Raw genomic sequence first — 14437 nt, 5'->3', positions numbered from 1 at the left:
TAGTAATGATATGAGCCTTAACAACACAAAAATTACAAGGTCTTGCACTTTAGAAAGATATAGTCAACATTGACTAACAAGGTTTGACATTCACAACTATTTGAAGAGTTTGCAAGTTTTCATGTCTTTGTAGTCACCTTGACTACACTTTTGAAAGATATACACACATACAAAATATCAGATATGTTACTTGATAGAAACAATAAGCAACATGCTTAGCAATATTATCAAATTGAAATTATTCAAACAATATAAATTAATTGCAAGCATGTGAGGAATGTTTTATCAATTAACCTTTTTAAATTCTTTAAACATTGCTACAAAATACAACTTTCAATATATTTAATATGCCACCTTTATTTCACACATTTTTTCACTAAACATTGGACATTTAAAGATCAATGTCTTCTAAAAGTTACCAACCATGTAATTCTCCATACATAGAGTTTAATCTTTCCCTCCAAGTATTGTCTGCCTCTATTCACTTAAAAAAGTTGTTTCTCTCCACAACACATAGAAATTATGTCTTAAATATTTAGCATTTCATTTAATTTCATTTTGAATTTTGAATTTAATGCTTGCTCTTTATAAAAATTAATGGTTATCTCTTAAATATTTAGCATTTCATCTTCATTTCATTTTGATTTTCAAATTCAATGCTCCTCTTCTACATTTCTTTATTGTGTGCATCACACACCAAGGTGAAATTGCTAGTTCAGAACATCTATGATTTAAAAAACTATGAAATTTTCTTAGGGAAACTCACTATGATTTGTTTCAAGTGCTTTAATTTAGATCAAATCTCTTGGTCACACAGTTAATAAGAATATAATAGATGAATCGTGTAACAATTATTTAAATAATTGTCCTACTTTTATTGATTAAATTTTTATATCACAATTGAACTTAATCACTCTATTTAAGAGATCAAAAAACTCAATAGTTAAATATTCTAGAACAATGTCAAAACTAATTTTATATGACTTTTATTTATCAAATATTTTTGAATTTCATTGACATCCAATTTAAACTCTATTACCAAGTGTACTCATGTACAATTAACTCTCATTAGAAATAGATTCTTCTTAACCACTAATGAAACATAGATCAATTATTTTTTAAATCTTTTTTGATGGAGGGTTCAGAAATATAGACATGAAAATAATATCAGGATTTTTCATTCTTTATATGACTTATGTACCATTGATGAACATTACACACTAAGAAGAATATTAAATATAGAAAAAGTAAGTTAACTTTGACTATTTAACACTTTTAATCTGAAAATCAAACATTAACATGGAGATCCCTTCAACAATTAATTCTACCTAATATAAAAATTAAAATTGGATATTCACTTGACTTCAGATGCGTGAGATATATGCAACTAAAATGCTTTGCAAGAGCAGTTTTCGAAGCAAAGTGTTTTACATTCATCTCTTGACACCAACCCTGGCTTTGAAGAATTCTCGAAAGCATAAGTAGAATAGGGTTGCTGTCTTGACACCAACCCCGGCTTACATTAAAATCTAGCCTAGGTCAAAGTGCAGTAAGCGGTCACGGATTATTGCCATCATTTGTGCTTCTGTGGGTGGAGCAATAGTTTTGTTTATTTTATTGTGGGCACGTATAAACAAGTCTCAAAATAGAGTACAACAGAACGAATACGACGACGATGATGATCATGTTGATTGGTCGGCAGGCCTACCCTTGCGGTTCTCATTTCAAGAATTGCAGGATGCTGCAAATGACTTTAGCATTACGTTGGGCAGCGGAGGATTTGGTTCAGTTTATGTGGGTGATCTGTCAGACGGCTCGGAGATAGCAGTGCAGCGCCTTGAAAGAGCAGGACATGGAGAAAGGGGGTTCGGGACAGAAGTGGAAATGCTAGAAAAAATCGATCATCTTAATTTGGTTAGACTGAAGGGCATCTGTGAAGAAAAATCCCATCGAATGCTTGTCTATGAACTTTTCTCAACTGGAAGACTAGATCCAAGATAATTCTTGATATTGAGACAGGATTGACATATTTGCATGAAGATTGTCAAGAACGTATAATTCATTTTGATATCAAGCCACATAACATTCTCCTGGACCGAAATTTCAATGGGAAAGTGTCAGATTTCGATTTGGCAAAGTTGATTAACAGAGATCAAAGTGAAGTGATAAACATGATGAGAGGGACACCAGGACATATGGCGCCCGAGTTGTTGAACATGCATTTCACAGAAACGGCAGATGTATTTAGCTTTGGAGTCATGGTAATAGAATTTCTCAGTGGAAAATGAAGCCGACAGCTTTCAGAGGACAGCTTATTTTCATTTTTACGAGTTAAGGCAGAGGAAGGGAGGTTAATAGATTTGGTGTTGCCAGGACTTGTAGATGAGGAGACGGGGATAAAAGGAGCAGGAAAATTGTTAAACGTTGGCATGTGGTGTGTCCAAGACAATTTTACGAGAAGACATGCGATGTCCACAGGAAGGATTAATTGACACATTTTATGATGTTCCTTCCGTGTTATCATGCTCGACAGTTGCTTCTTGCAATCAATCTATCGTCTCACCGAAGCCATCTATTTTATCTGGACCTAGATAATTTTTATGTTTGCTGATTTTCTTCTCGAGTCTTTTCTAACAAAAAACCCCGTGATCTCTGTGTTTGTTCAAAAATGTTTGAATAGGTCTTCATAGAACATGTGTGATCCGCTAACTGCTATAAAAAGTAAAATCTAGGCCTGTTTGAAAATGTTAACCTAGGTAGAGGCCTCCTGTAATAAGATAAATTGTTATCAGCCCACACTAATAACAAGGCTCACTCATAATATTCTAGTTCTGACTTCGGACATTCTGATTTTATTTGCCCTTCTATAAGACGAGCAATTAATGTTTCCATGTGATCATTTTTATTATAGTTTGTGTGGAGAGTTGAGCCAGTCAAAATAGATGAAGTATCTAATATTTTTCTTCTATTCTCAGATTTAAAAATGTTTTGAACTACTGACTGTCATTTTTAGGAGGTTGATGTACCGCGGGTATGTATACAGATAATCATTTCTTGTAGACTGGTATAATAAATGTTAGTTTAATCTATTTACTTCAAGTAAATTTACATTTTAGGGGTGAGTATTATATGTTGTTTATAAATTTGGCAATTAAAAATTTATTAGAAAATTATGGATGAGACAAATTGTGCAAGCTTATTAATACTAATAGTACATGATTATTAGAGTATTTTCTTATTGTGAAATATTTACAATCTAATTTATGTTATATACGATACAAAAGAAGAAACAAGAATACTGCATTCGTAATTGAAAATATGTCAATAGCTATCTTTCCACTTCTAGAATTCTAGAAGGTGCCTTAAAGAAAATCATGGGAAATAAATAAATCTTAGAAGAAAAAGAAATAAAATTATTCTCTTCCATATACAATCTATGGAGTTAAGTTAAAGATAACCAATGAAAATAAATAAAAATTCTCAATAGAAAAATGATGAAAAATTACTCATATCCATGTTTGTATTTGAAGTAAAATTAAGAATTTCTTTCCTTAATCAACAACAAAGCCAATATTAAAGCCAATACCCCTGAGTGTAAGGTGGGGGGTGAAGTTGGTGTTCAAGGGATTGTCACCTCCCCTATTAGAAACCTAAAAATTGATACTCAAAATCTTGTGACTGCGAAGATTGGGGAGACTTAGCTCAAGGAACCTATGGGAGGAGATAATCAGAAGGGGGATAGTTCCCCTCTTCAAAAAACCTTTGATGGTTTCCCACAAAGAAGGATGATTTATCTAGATTGGAGGAAACCATCACTACCTTAATCAAGAAGAATGAGGATTTGGAGGAAAATATTGATAGGGTGAAAAATTTCTCTGTTCATTTCAAGCACTCAGTTGCCACTACCCTTCATCTTTTTCAAGATAGGAAGGTGGAGATCAATGGTACTAAAGACAGGGAGACTACTCATTCTCTCTATAGGTTTCTTGTACATTACTAGTTATGGCTCTTGTTAAAGATCCTAGCTAAAGATAAGAAGGAGAGTTAGCTCTTGGTACCTTCCAATTTTTTTGGCCTATTTTATTATTATAGTTTACTCTATGGCCCATGGGGATTTTTATATTAAAAAATTCTTGACTTGGTTTATGTCTAGATGAATTAATTGGGCTAGGCTTGTTTGTGTTAATGGTATTATGATAACTATAAACTAAAGTATCTTTAGATATATAAATACTTTAGTTTGGGGGTTTTCGAAATTATGGAAGGAAATAGGTTAATATATATGAAATAACTATAAGGTGATGTTTAGTGATGTTTAGCTAAGCTCTTTTACACCTTTGGGTCAGCCCCCATTTTGGTTTCTTTTAATATATGAAACAAAAAATATAGATAGAAATAAAAATCTAGCTTTATTATTTCAATGATTGCACTTATTCGAAAGATAAAATTGGCCTTTTGCTTGCAGAACTGAAGTTTAAATTGCTACAATGAGCCTTTTTTCTCTTTATTGTTAAATATCTATGAAGACCACTACTGTGTCACATACCTTTATGAATAATTTGGGATGTGCTATCATAAGAGATATATACCTATTGGTTGTGTTATACATAGGGAAGTTTGGAGGATAATTATAAGTAGCTTTCGACATGTTTTTTATATTAAAAGAAGTTTAAAATGGATAAATTGCCCAATCGAACAAATAAATGCTAGTGTCACTAACAACTTTAAAATAGCTCACTTATGACCCATCTTCAATATTAAAAACACTGACTGGCCAAAGGGGCACTTCAAAATTTGCAACCCCCTTCTAATAAAGATGAAAAACAAAGAAAATAGGCCCAATTGAGGGAAAACTTCAAAATCCAGGGAGATGCCACAATTTCCAATGTTAAAAGTAATGAATCATCTATCCTTCCACTTCATAATTTCTATAATCACATCCAATTAAAATGAAGTGACACCAACAAAGAACCAACAAAAATTAAACAACTTTCAACTTGGGAGCACCAGGAAAAATAGGCAAAAAGAAAACCCAATATATGTATATATGTACACATACACATACAATGTAAGTAAACATAATCAAATTTTAATGTAATACATATATGTACAACATTATGTATATGCACTATTTAATCTTGTCTAAGTTGAAGAATTGAAAAGTATAGATCATTTTAAGACATGTACATCTATATCAATATCAATAATGTATAGCTCATCCATTTGAACAAAATAAGTACATGCACATGCACAATAAAAAGCTCTAGTTTAGTCTATTTGAAACTAAGTGTATAGATACAAGTTATTTACAAAATTTAAACAACTAAGTTAATTATAGGCTTGAACAAGTTTTCTAGGTTTGATGTCTAGATGGAACTTAACTCCAGGTTAATAATAGTTGAGCAACTAAGTCGTTCCTCTAGATTTTACTATATATATCTTTTAAATAAGTTTGAACTAAGTTATTCTAGTTTAGTTCTACTTGATGGTTAACTATGTTAGTTCTATATCTTATAAGTTAGATATGTTGGATACTAGGATTACTAAGTTAACTTCTTCTCAAGTACAATTAACTAGTACATAATCAATGTTAACTAAATTTAATTTATGACAATAATTGACAAATTCTGAATTTGACTTTACTTATCTACATTTAATCAATGTCTATGATTAACTAGATATTAAATTGTAAGACTATAATTATCTACATTATATCTACACCTATGGTTAATTAAATTAAATTTAACTATATAATTTTCTAATGTATTTAATCTATCTAACAGATAATAACTAAAAAAACTAAGTTAACTAATAAATCTAACTAACTAACTAACAAAACACTTAAAAACCAATATATCTAACTAATACTAACATATACTTAGTTAAAAAAATTCAAAATAAATAAATTAATAATAATAATAATAACAATTCACCTACCTCTTACAAATGAAACACCCTAACCTAGTCCTTGAAATCCAGAAGCCGCTATAGTGAAAATAACTTCCTAAGGGTCACTGTGTCAAAAATATATTTTCTATGTACAGTTTTAGCTCAAAGGATTTTGGTCATAACCTTTTGACCACCTACATGCCACATTGACACCATGTGGCACCTAGTGGGTAAGGTTGAAACTATTTTTTCCTTTACATGTTTGGTCATAACTCATTCGGTCATAACCCTATTGGATATGATAAAGGGAAACCAAAGTTTGTGCTTTTACCCTAAAGTTACACAAGCCTTTTGTTTAGGATTCAAGTTGATCCTTGAAATCAATTTATAGATTACTATTAAAATGAGTTATAATAATTCTAGGCCCTTAAAGACTTTGAACATAGATTTGTTTTAGTAAATCTTTCTACATATTATTTTTTCTTTCATATCAATGGAAATTTCTCTTTCACACCATGTATAAATATAGGGGCTTTCCTTGGTAATTTTTTTTTTCTCATTTACATCAGCAACTCCATTGTCATTTACATTAGCAAGTGCATTCATGCTCTATTTGTGTTCTAAGGGTTTATATACTTCAACTCTCTTTTATCGGCAAAGTTTTAATATTACTTATAGGGTTTTAAATATTGTACTATCATAAACAAGAAAGTATATTCATAATTTATATTTGTTCAAATATTAACATGGTTGTACATTGACCAATCAACAAGTTCATTTTAGACTTAAGTTTTTTCTAAAGTTTACTATTGCTCTTCATTCGCAAATCTTAGAACATCTTTTCTAATGTTTTTATATGAAAAATAGATATTTATTCGACATTGATGTTGTATGCAAGACATCGAGTCACTATAAGCTTTAGTTTAGTCAAAAACAAATATGTCCCACATCAACAAATTGTAGCTTACACTCTACAACCTCCAAATGATCTAAGATTCCAAACAAAGCCAGATTTGGTATTCTCTGTGAATAATACCTAGCAAATATCACAGTTAGATTGAGATAAGCATAACTCTTGAAACTATTCAACTTTGAATAATTTTAGTTAAGAAAACCATAACTCTTCAAATTATATTTTTTATGATGCCCACAAATAGTCCCCTAATTTAATGCAAAAGGTAGGACTCGTCTCAATAAGAACTCTTGTTTTTTCTATCCACTTCACTTTATTTATTTCCCATCTTCTAGAATTTTGTGAGGTGCATATATAACTATTTTAAATTTATCAATAATGGTGAGATAACACTCTTTTTTCTTCTTTGCCATCCCAATAGACATCAACTATAAGCTAGATTGTAGATATTTTACAACAAATCTGACATTATGGAGATGAATATATTTATTTCAAGGTATATAATGAATAATATATATTTATGATATTTAAAATTTCTAAATCATATTTATTTCAACATTGAAATATTGAACATAATGATGATAAATGTTATATAAAGTTTATTTAATTTATTATTTATAATTTTTAAAATTGTAATGTAGGAGATTTTAATTCAATATCATTTAGATGTTTACAATATAAAATTTTCCAAATTAAATGAAATATTATTTTGACAATTTAATATTATACTTGACAAGGAAACTCCAATTAATAATCCTACCAAATTTGATGTCCTAATTTTTTCGATAAAAGTAAAATTCTTTAGCACAACTAAATTTTAATGATGACTAACTTTGATAATGCTCATTACTAGAGCCTATGAAAATATTGTTTACTATTGCACTCATATGGTGATCCCAAACTATTAACTGTTCATCAAACAAAGTCAAATTTTGCAAAGCTCATATAAAAAATAGAACTAGGATAATAGGAGAGTACCCTTTTATGACCGTGGGTTGAAAGTGTTTGTTATATGCTAGACTATAACCACATAAGATGTTTTCTAAATAAACCTATTTAAGTTTCTATTGAGGTTAGTGGATTACATATTTACTATGAAGACCTATTGAAACATTTTAGAATAAATTAGAGATCATGTAGGGTTGTTTCTAAGAGAAACCCACGAGAGGAAAATAAGGAAATACACAAATTATCTACCTTCAGAAAAAAAAGACACCTGAAATAAGAGTGGAGTCTACTAATAGGAAGAAACTACTGAAGTTGGTAATGCACATGAAACATCATTAAGTGTGTCTATTAATCCTGCAATGCCTTTACAACAATGTACATCACTAGTTGTCTAGTAAAATCCTCCTGTACACACCATGTCCCCACTTTTAACAATTTTATTGCCTCTTCTATCCCCATATTTTAATCTTCAAGCCTTGGAAACACCAAATCTATTAACCTACCTTCCTCCACCTTAACTTTTAATATTGAGAATAAGTCATTTGAAATCTCCCTGTTTCATTTTCCACTAACAATTTCTATCACCAATACTCCAAAGCTAAATACATCTACCTTCTCTATGAAATGCATATTTAGTAACTCAGGTGCCATATAACCAAGTGTCCCTCTCATCATGGTTATCACTTCACTCTACTCTCTGTTAACTAGCTTTTCCAAGCCAAAACCTAACAATTTGACATTGAAATTTTGATCCAGGAGAATGTTTTGAGGCTTGATTTCAAAATGAATTATCTTGTCTCAAAAATCTTCATGTAAGTATGTTAATCCTCTTGCAATATTCACAATTATTTTGTTTCTAGTCATGTAGTCTAACAAATGTTGATGCATATTGTTGGAAAATATCCACTTATCCAAAGACCCATTTGGAAGATGCTCATATACAAGCATTTGATGAGCCTTTTCCTCACAGAATCCCTTCAGTCTGACCAAATTAATATGATCAACTTTTCCTAAAGTCTCGATTTCTACTCAAAATTGCCTTTTCCCTCGTCTTGCTCTATCAAGAAGCTTTACTGCTATCTTTGAGCCATCAGCCAAAACACCTTTGTATATTAACTTGAATCCTCCACTTTTGAACTTCATACTAAACCTATTTGTACTATCCTTTAACTCCTCGAATGTGTAATATAGAGGTAACCCTTTTGGCCAATCCACCTGATGTCACGTCTTGCCCTAGAATCATTTTCTTTTCTCGTGTATGTTTCAAAGGTTGACATGGTCAAAATGGATTAGTCTTAATTTAAGATAAATGAAAGTTAACATCTTAGATTACAAAAATGAAATGACTTATTTTAATATGGAAATACATGAGATATTATGTTATGATGATGATGTGATTGAAGTGTTTTAAATGTCAAGGTTTAATAATGTGATTATTCTAATGTTTTTACTTCTTAATGATGATATATTGAGTTTTATGGATACTGACTTATTTTTCATTGCAAGTGTTAGAGTAGATGCAGGTATCATCATGATGAGAGTGTGGTTGAGGTAGAAATGGCTAGCCTCTCAGAAGGGGATGCATCAGATGTCATGCTACAACACTCACACATCACGTAGAATTCCATGTTGTTATTCTGTTACATTTCTAGAGCTAACTTTGAAAGATCAAAATAAATTAGGTGATGCAGGAGCATTTTGCATGGGAAAATTATTTATTTATTTATTTATTTTAAAAATTATGGAGGAGAGAGAAAGTGACGAAAATTAGAGGAGAAATAATAAAAAAATAAAAAAGGAGAAAAAAGAAAAAAAGGAGGAATTTTTATTTTCAAGGTGCATAGGTGGCATAATAGAAAAATAAAATAAAAATGGTTGTCATTCCATTTATCGAGGTGTGTGGGTAGAATTCTAGAAAGTAATGGATATTATAGAAAGTTGTGGATATTGTAGAAGGTTATGGAAGTTGTAGAAGGTTGTGGATATTATGTAGGTGGAATTCAAGAAGGTTCTGGATAAGTCATGTATTGGGTGGTAAGTGCCTATTTAAGCAAGCCATATGAGCATTTCTAATCAAGCTCGAGAAGTAGAAGCTTGAGAAGAAGGTGGAAGCTCGAGAAGAAGAAGCTACGGAAGGTAAAGCTTTGGAAGGAAAAGCTTCAAGGCAAGAAAGTTGGAAGATGTGAAAGAGAAGGAGGAAGTGAAGAGTGAGTTTTCCTGAGTCTACGGATAGAGTGTCGAATGTGAGGCAGTTTACAATAGGATTGTGATGGACTTGTGAGTGTGTAGATAGAGTGTCGAATCTGAGGTAGTTTACACTTGGATCTTGGATAAATTTGGAGAAGAGCTAGTGACTACAATTTAGAAACAAGGAGGTTGCTTTGTGGCTTCTGAGTACAAGTTGAGATCTCAGAGGTTTCTACTAGAGTGTGGATCTAGACTAGCTTAGGTTTAGATTGGATCTCATGCAGGAGCATCTAGAGGTATAAGGGAAATCCTATGTCATCCAAAAAAAATGTACTTAGACTTAGTTTCTATTTCATTTGTTTTCATTTTTGGATACCCATTTGGGTCAAATAAAGGTTCCAACTCTCACAATTCCATTATTAGTGTTCTAGGTTATAGTTTTTAATCAGCTTGAGATACATGTAAATGTCGAGAAAATTGGAGTATGTAATTAAGCCATCATTTTGGAGAACTAGAAGGTGTATGTTGGTCGAAAGATTCTTATTGTAATTTAGAGCATTCTAGAAAAATAATCAAGTCAAAAGGCCCCACGGTTTGAAAGTTATCGCAGTTTTTTGATTTCTAGAGACATCCTAAGAATGCTTCAAGGTCAGGTCAGGGGCATTAAATGACCTTGAATAGGGCCAAAAAATGGGGGACGAGCAAAGATTTCCATAGGGCTATAGAGTGCTTCAAGAGCTTTTTGAAAATGTAAATGGTTCGTCAATCGAAGCTACGGTTCAAAAGTTATGCCTCCCAGAAGTTTGGTTACCATTTCTGGATTCTTCTAATTTTGTGCTGACTTCTAATGCGGCTTCTAGAGCCTTTTATTTGGTTGATGTATGCCTACTAGCACTTTCTAGAATGTATTCTTAATCCTTAACACTCCAGGGTCTATTTAAGAACATTTATGGCATTGTAAAGGCAGTTCGGAGTGGAGTTTGAGAGAAGGTACTAGGAGAAGACTTTATCTCCAGATTTATGCTATTGTAAGCCCATAGGGCATGTTTTGGAGTCTGTTTCTTTGCTCTAAGTGTACTAGCATATTTTTATAATTAATAAAATTTTCCCTTTCTTGTGGTGTCCATTCTGTGCTTGGGTTGTGTCCCCATCAAGTGGTATCAGAGCTAGCTTTTCTGAGTGTGTAGACAGAGCGTCGACTATGAGGCAGTTTGCACCAAGACTATGTGGTTGTGGGTTTGAATTAAGAAGATGCCTCCATGCAGAGAGCGTGGTGGAAGGGCCAGAGCTATTAATCCTAAGGAGGTTAGAGCCCTCCAAAGGCAGGTACAAGCATTACAGGAGGAGCTTCGTAGAGGAACAAATGTTACTATAGGTGACGAAAGTGAGGATGACAATGAAGAAGAAGAAATTGGACCAAAAGGGGAATTTGATGAGGAAGTTATGAATCAGGCAGAGGAAAGGATTTTTAGGGCCATTACTAAGTTTGGGAAAAGACCTACAATTGATGTAGTTGTATTTTCAGAAAATTTGAAACTAGATGAGTTGATTGATTGGATCAATGAACTGGAAGAGTACTTTGAGTATGAGGATATTAAGGATCCAAATAGGGTTAAGTTTGCAAAGGTTAAACTGAAAGGCCATGCCAAAATCTGGTGGCAAGAGGTTCAATTGGAAAGAAATAGAAGAGAAAAGGATAAGATCACAAGGTGGGATCGCATGGTGGACAAATTGAAGAAGCAGTTCATTCCTGTTGACTACGAGCTTGATTTGTTTAAGAAGATGCATGGGTTAAAGCAAGAAAGAAAATTGGTCCAAGAATATATAGAGGAGTTTTATCGACTTCTTATTAGAGTAGGGCATGCAAAAGAAAATAAGGAGAAGGTTTCTTGTTATATCAGTGGGTTGCGACCTAGCATCCAGGAGGAATTAAGTCTAGTAAGAATGACCAGCATTGAAGAGGCATACCAGTTTGCCCTACGAGTTGAAGAGAAGCTAAATAAGAGGTTTGAAGGGAGACAAAGAGGGTGTGGTCAAGGAGGAAGGGGTAGTGGTAGGTCATCTGGAGGCCAAAATGAAACCCAAAAGAAAAATGAAGATGTGGGTACTAGCAGGAACAAGAGGAACGAGGGTTTCAATCGCTCCCGAGATCAAGACTTTGGAAATCAGAGAGGAAGAGGTAGAGGATGTGGACAAGCAAGAGGAGGCTTCCATGGTACCTATTTCCATTGCAATGAAGAAGGTCATTGTGCCTTTGAATGCCCTCAACGACAAGGAAGGACAGATAGGAGAGCTGAGGGTCAAGCTAGGGTTGCTCATTGGGATGAGGATGCACAATCATCACATTTAGAGGATGAAAAAAGAGGAGAGACTTTAGTAAATGAAAGGGTCCTACTAAGTGGCGAGATTGAACAAGGACAAAGGAGGAGTTTATTCCATACGAGGTGCAAGTGTGAGGATAAATGTTGTGCTGTGATCATTGATGGTTGTAGCACTGATAACTTGGTATCAAAAGAGATGGTCTCTAAGGTGAAGCTCAAGAGGGAGAAACGCCCCTAGCCCTATCGGATTGCTTGGGTGAAAGATGATCATAAGGTCCTAGTAAGTGAAAAATGTTTAGTGAAATTCAAAATTGGGAGTTACCAAGATGAAGTTCTCTATGATGTTATTCCAATGGATGTTTGCCATCTATTGTTGGGAAGACCATGGCAATTTGATAGGCATGCAGTACATGATGGTCGTGCAAACACATACTCTCTAACAAAGGATGGAGTTTGCCACAAATTGAAGCCCATGAAAAAGGAAGGTGAAAAGGTATATAGTAGTGCTAGGATTTGTCTTGTTGATGGAAGGAAGTTTTTAGATGGCATGAAACATCAGCATATGTGCTATGCTTTGATTCCTAGGAAATATAAAGAAGGTATTACTGAAATACCACTTGAAGTTTCAGATTTGCTAGGTGAGTTTGGAGATATTATCTCTGATAATGTTCCAGAAGGATTGCCACCAGTAAGAAAAAACAGTCATCAGATATATTTAATCCTAGGACCTAGTTTTCCTAAAAAGACTACTCATACGATGACTCCTACTGAAACTGAGGAGCTAAACAAATAGGTGTAGGAGCTATTGAGGAAGGGCTTGATTCGGGAGAGCCTAAGTCCATGTGTAGTACCTGCAGTACGGGCACCAAAGAAGGATGGAGAGTGGAGGATGTGTACAAACTCTCAAGCTATAAATAGGATAACCATCAAGTATCAGTTTCCTTTTCCAAGAATGGATGGTCTTATGGACTGCTTGAGTGGAGCTCAGTACTTCACAAAGATAGATCTCAAGAGTGGTTATCACAAGATACAGATTCAAGAGGGAGATGAGTGGAAAATAGCCTTCAAGACCAAGAAGGGTCTTTATGAGTGGTTAGTCATGCCCTTTGGATTGACAAACGCCCCAAGCACCTTTATGCGGGTTATGAATGAGGTACTTAAGAAGTTCTTGGGAAAATTTGTTATTGTATATTTGGATGATATTTTAATTTTTAGAAAGAATTTGGAAGAACATTTATTGCATATTTGTAGTGTCCTTGAAAGGTTAAGGGAAGAGAAACTGTTAATTAATCTGAAGAAGTGTATCTTTGCAAAAAGGGAGTTAGTCTACTTGGGGTTTGTTATATCACCTTAAGGTCTCAAAATGGATCTAGAGAAGGTAAAATCCATCTTGGAACATGGCCTACTCCAAGGTCAGCTACTGAGGTAAGATCGTTCCATGGTCTGGTTAGTTTTTACAGAAAGTTCATTAAGAATTTCAATGGCATATGTGCACCCCTGACTGACACAATAAGAGGGGATAGAAAAGAGTTCAAATGGACTATGACAGCTGCGAGATGTTTTGAATTGCTGAAGAAGAAGGTGATAGAACAACCTGTGTTGGCACTTCAAGATTTTAGAAAGGTGTTCCAGGTGGATTGTGATGCTAGTGGCAGTGCTATTGGGGCTATATTAAGCCAAGAAGGTAAGCCTATTGCATATTTTAGTAAAAAATTGAATGTTGTGAAAAAGAAGTATTCTGTTTATGATCAAGAGTTCTATACAATAGTTCAAGCCTTAAAGAAATGGAGGCATTATTTATTGCCAAAGGAATTTGTTTTTTATATTGATCATCGGGCATTATAGTACCTAAATAGCCAAGGTAAATTGAATCAGAGCCATATGAAGTGGGTAGAGTTCTTGCAGAGCTATACATTTGTGTTGAAGCATAGAAGTGGAAAATCTAACAGGGTTGTAGATTCACTAAGTAGGAGACATTTTTTTGCTTATAGTAATGCAAGTTGAAGTAGTTCGGTTTGATGAACTCAAGAATCTGTACCCTGAGGATCCTGATTTTGCTGAAGCTTGGAAAGCTTGAAAAGAGCCTGTTGTTGTAGATCGAACTAAGTTGTTAGACTATCTAATTCAAGATGGTATGTTATTCAAGGGTAGTCAATTATGCATTCTAAGGAGTTCCATG

At 33.5% G+C, this 14437-nt stretch overlaps 2 pseudogenes; one reads left to right on the top strand and one right to left on the bottom strand.

Annotated features, from left to right (window-relative positions):
* The window catches only part of LOC149547262 (G-type lectin S-receptor-like serine/threonine-protein kinase SD2-5), a 44952-nt pseudogene extending 42357 nt beyond the window's left edge, over window positions 1-2595 (top strand).
* Window positions 2596-8039: 5444 nt separating this feature from the next.
* The window catches only part of LOC149547261 (G-type lectin S-receptor-like serine/threonine-protein kinase SD2-5), a 29194-nt pseudogene continuing 22796 nt past the window's right edge, over window positions 8040-14437 (bottom strand).

This window comes from Cupressus sempervirens, chromosome 7 (genome assembly GCF_028749045.1).
Source record: "Cupressus sempervirens isolate cs-2001-9-10 chromosome 7, ASM2874904v1, whole genome shotgun sequence".
Classification (NCBI taxonomy): domain Eukaryota; kingdom Viridiplantae; phylum Streptophyta; class Pinopsida; order Cupressales; family Cupressaceae; genus Cupressus; species Cupressus sempervirens.
Note: the sequence above shows the minus strand (reverse complement) of the source record. Positions and strands in the feature narration are given on the sequence as shown.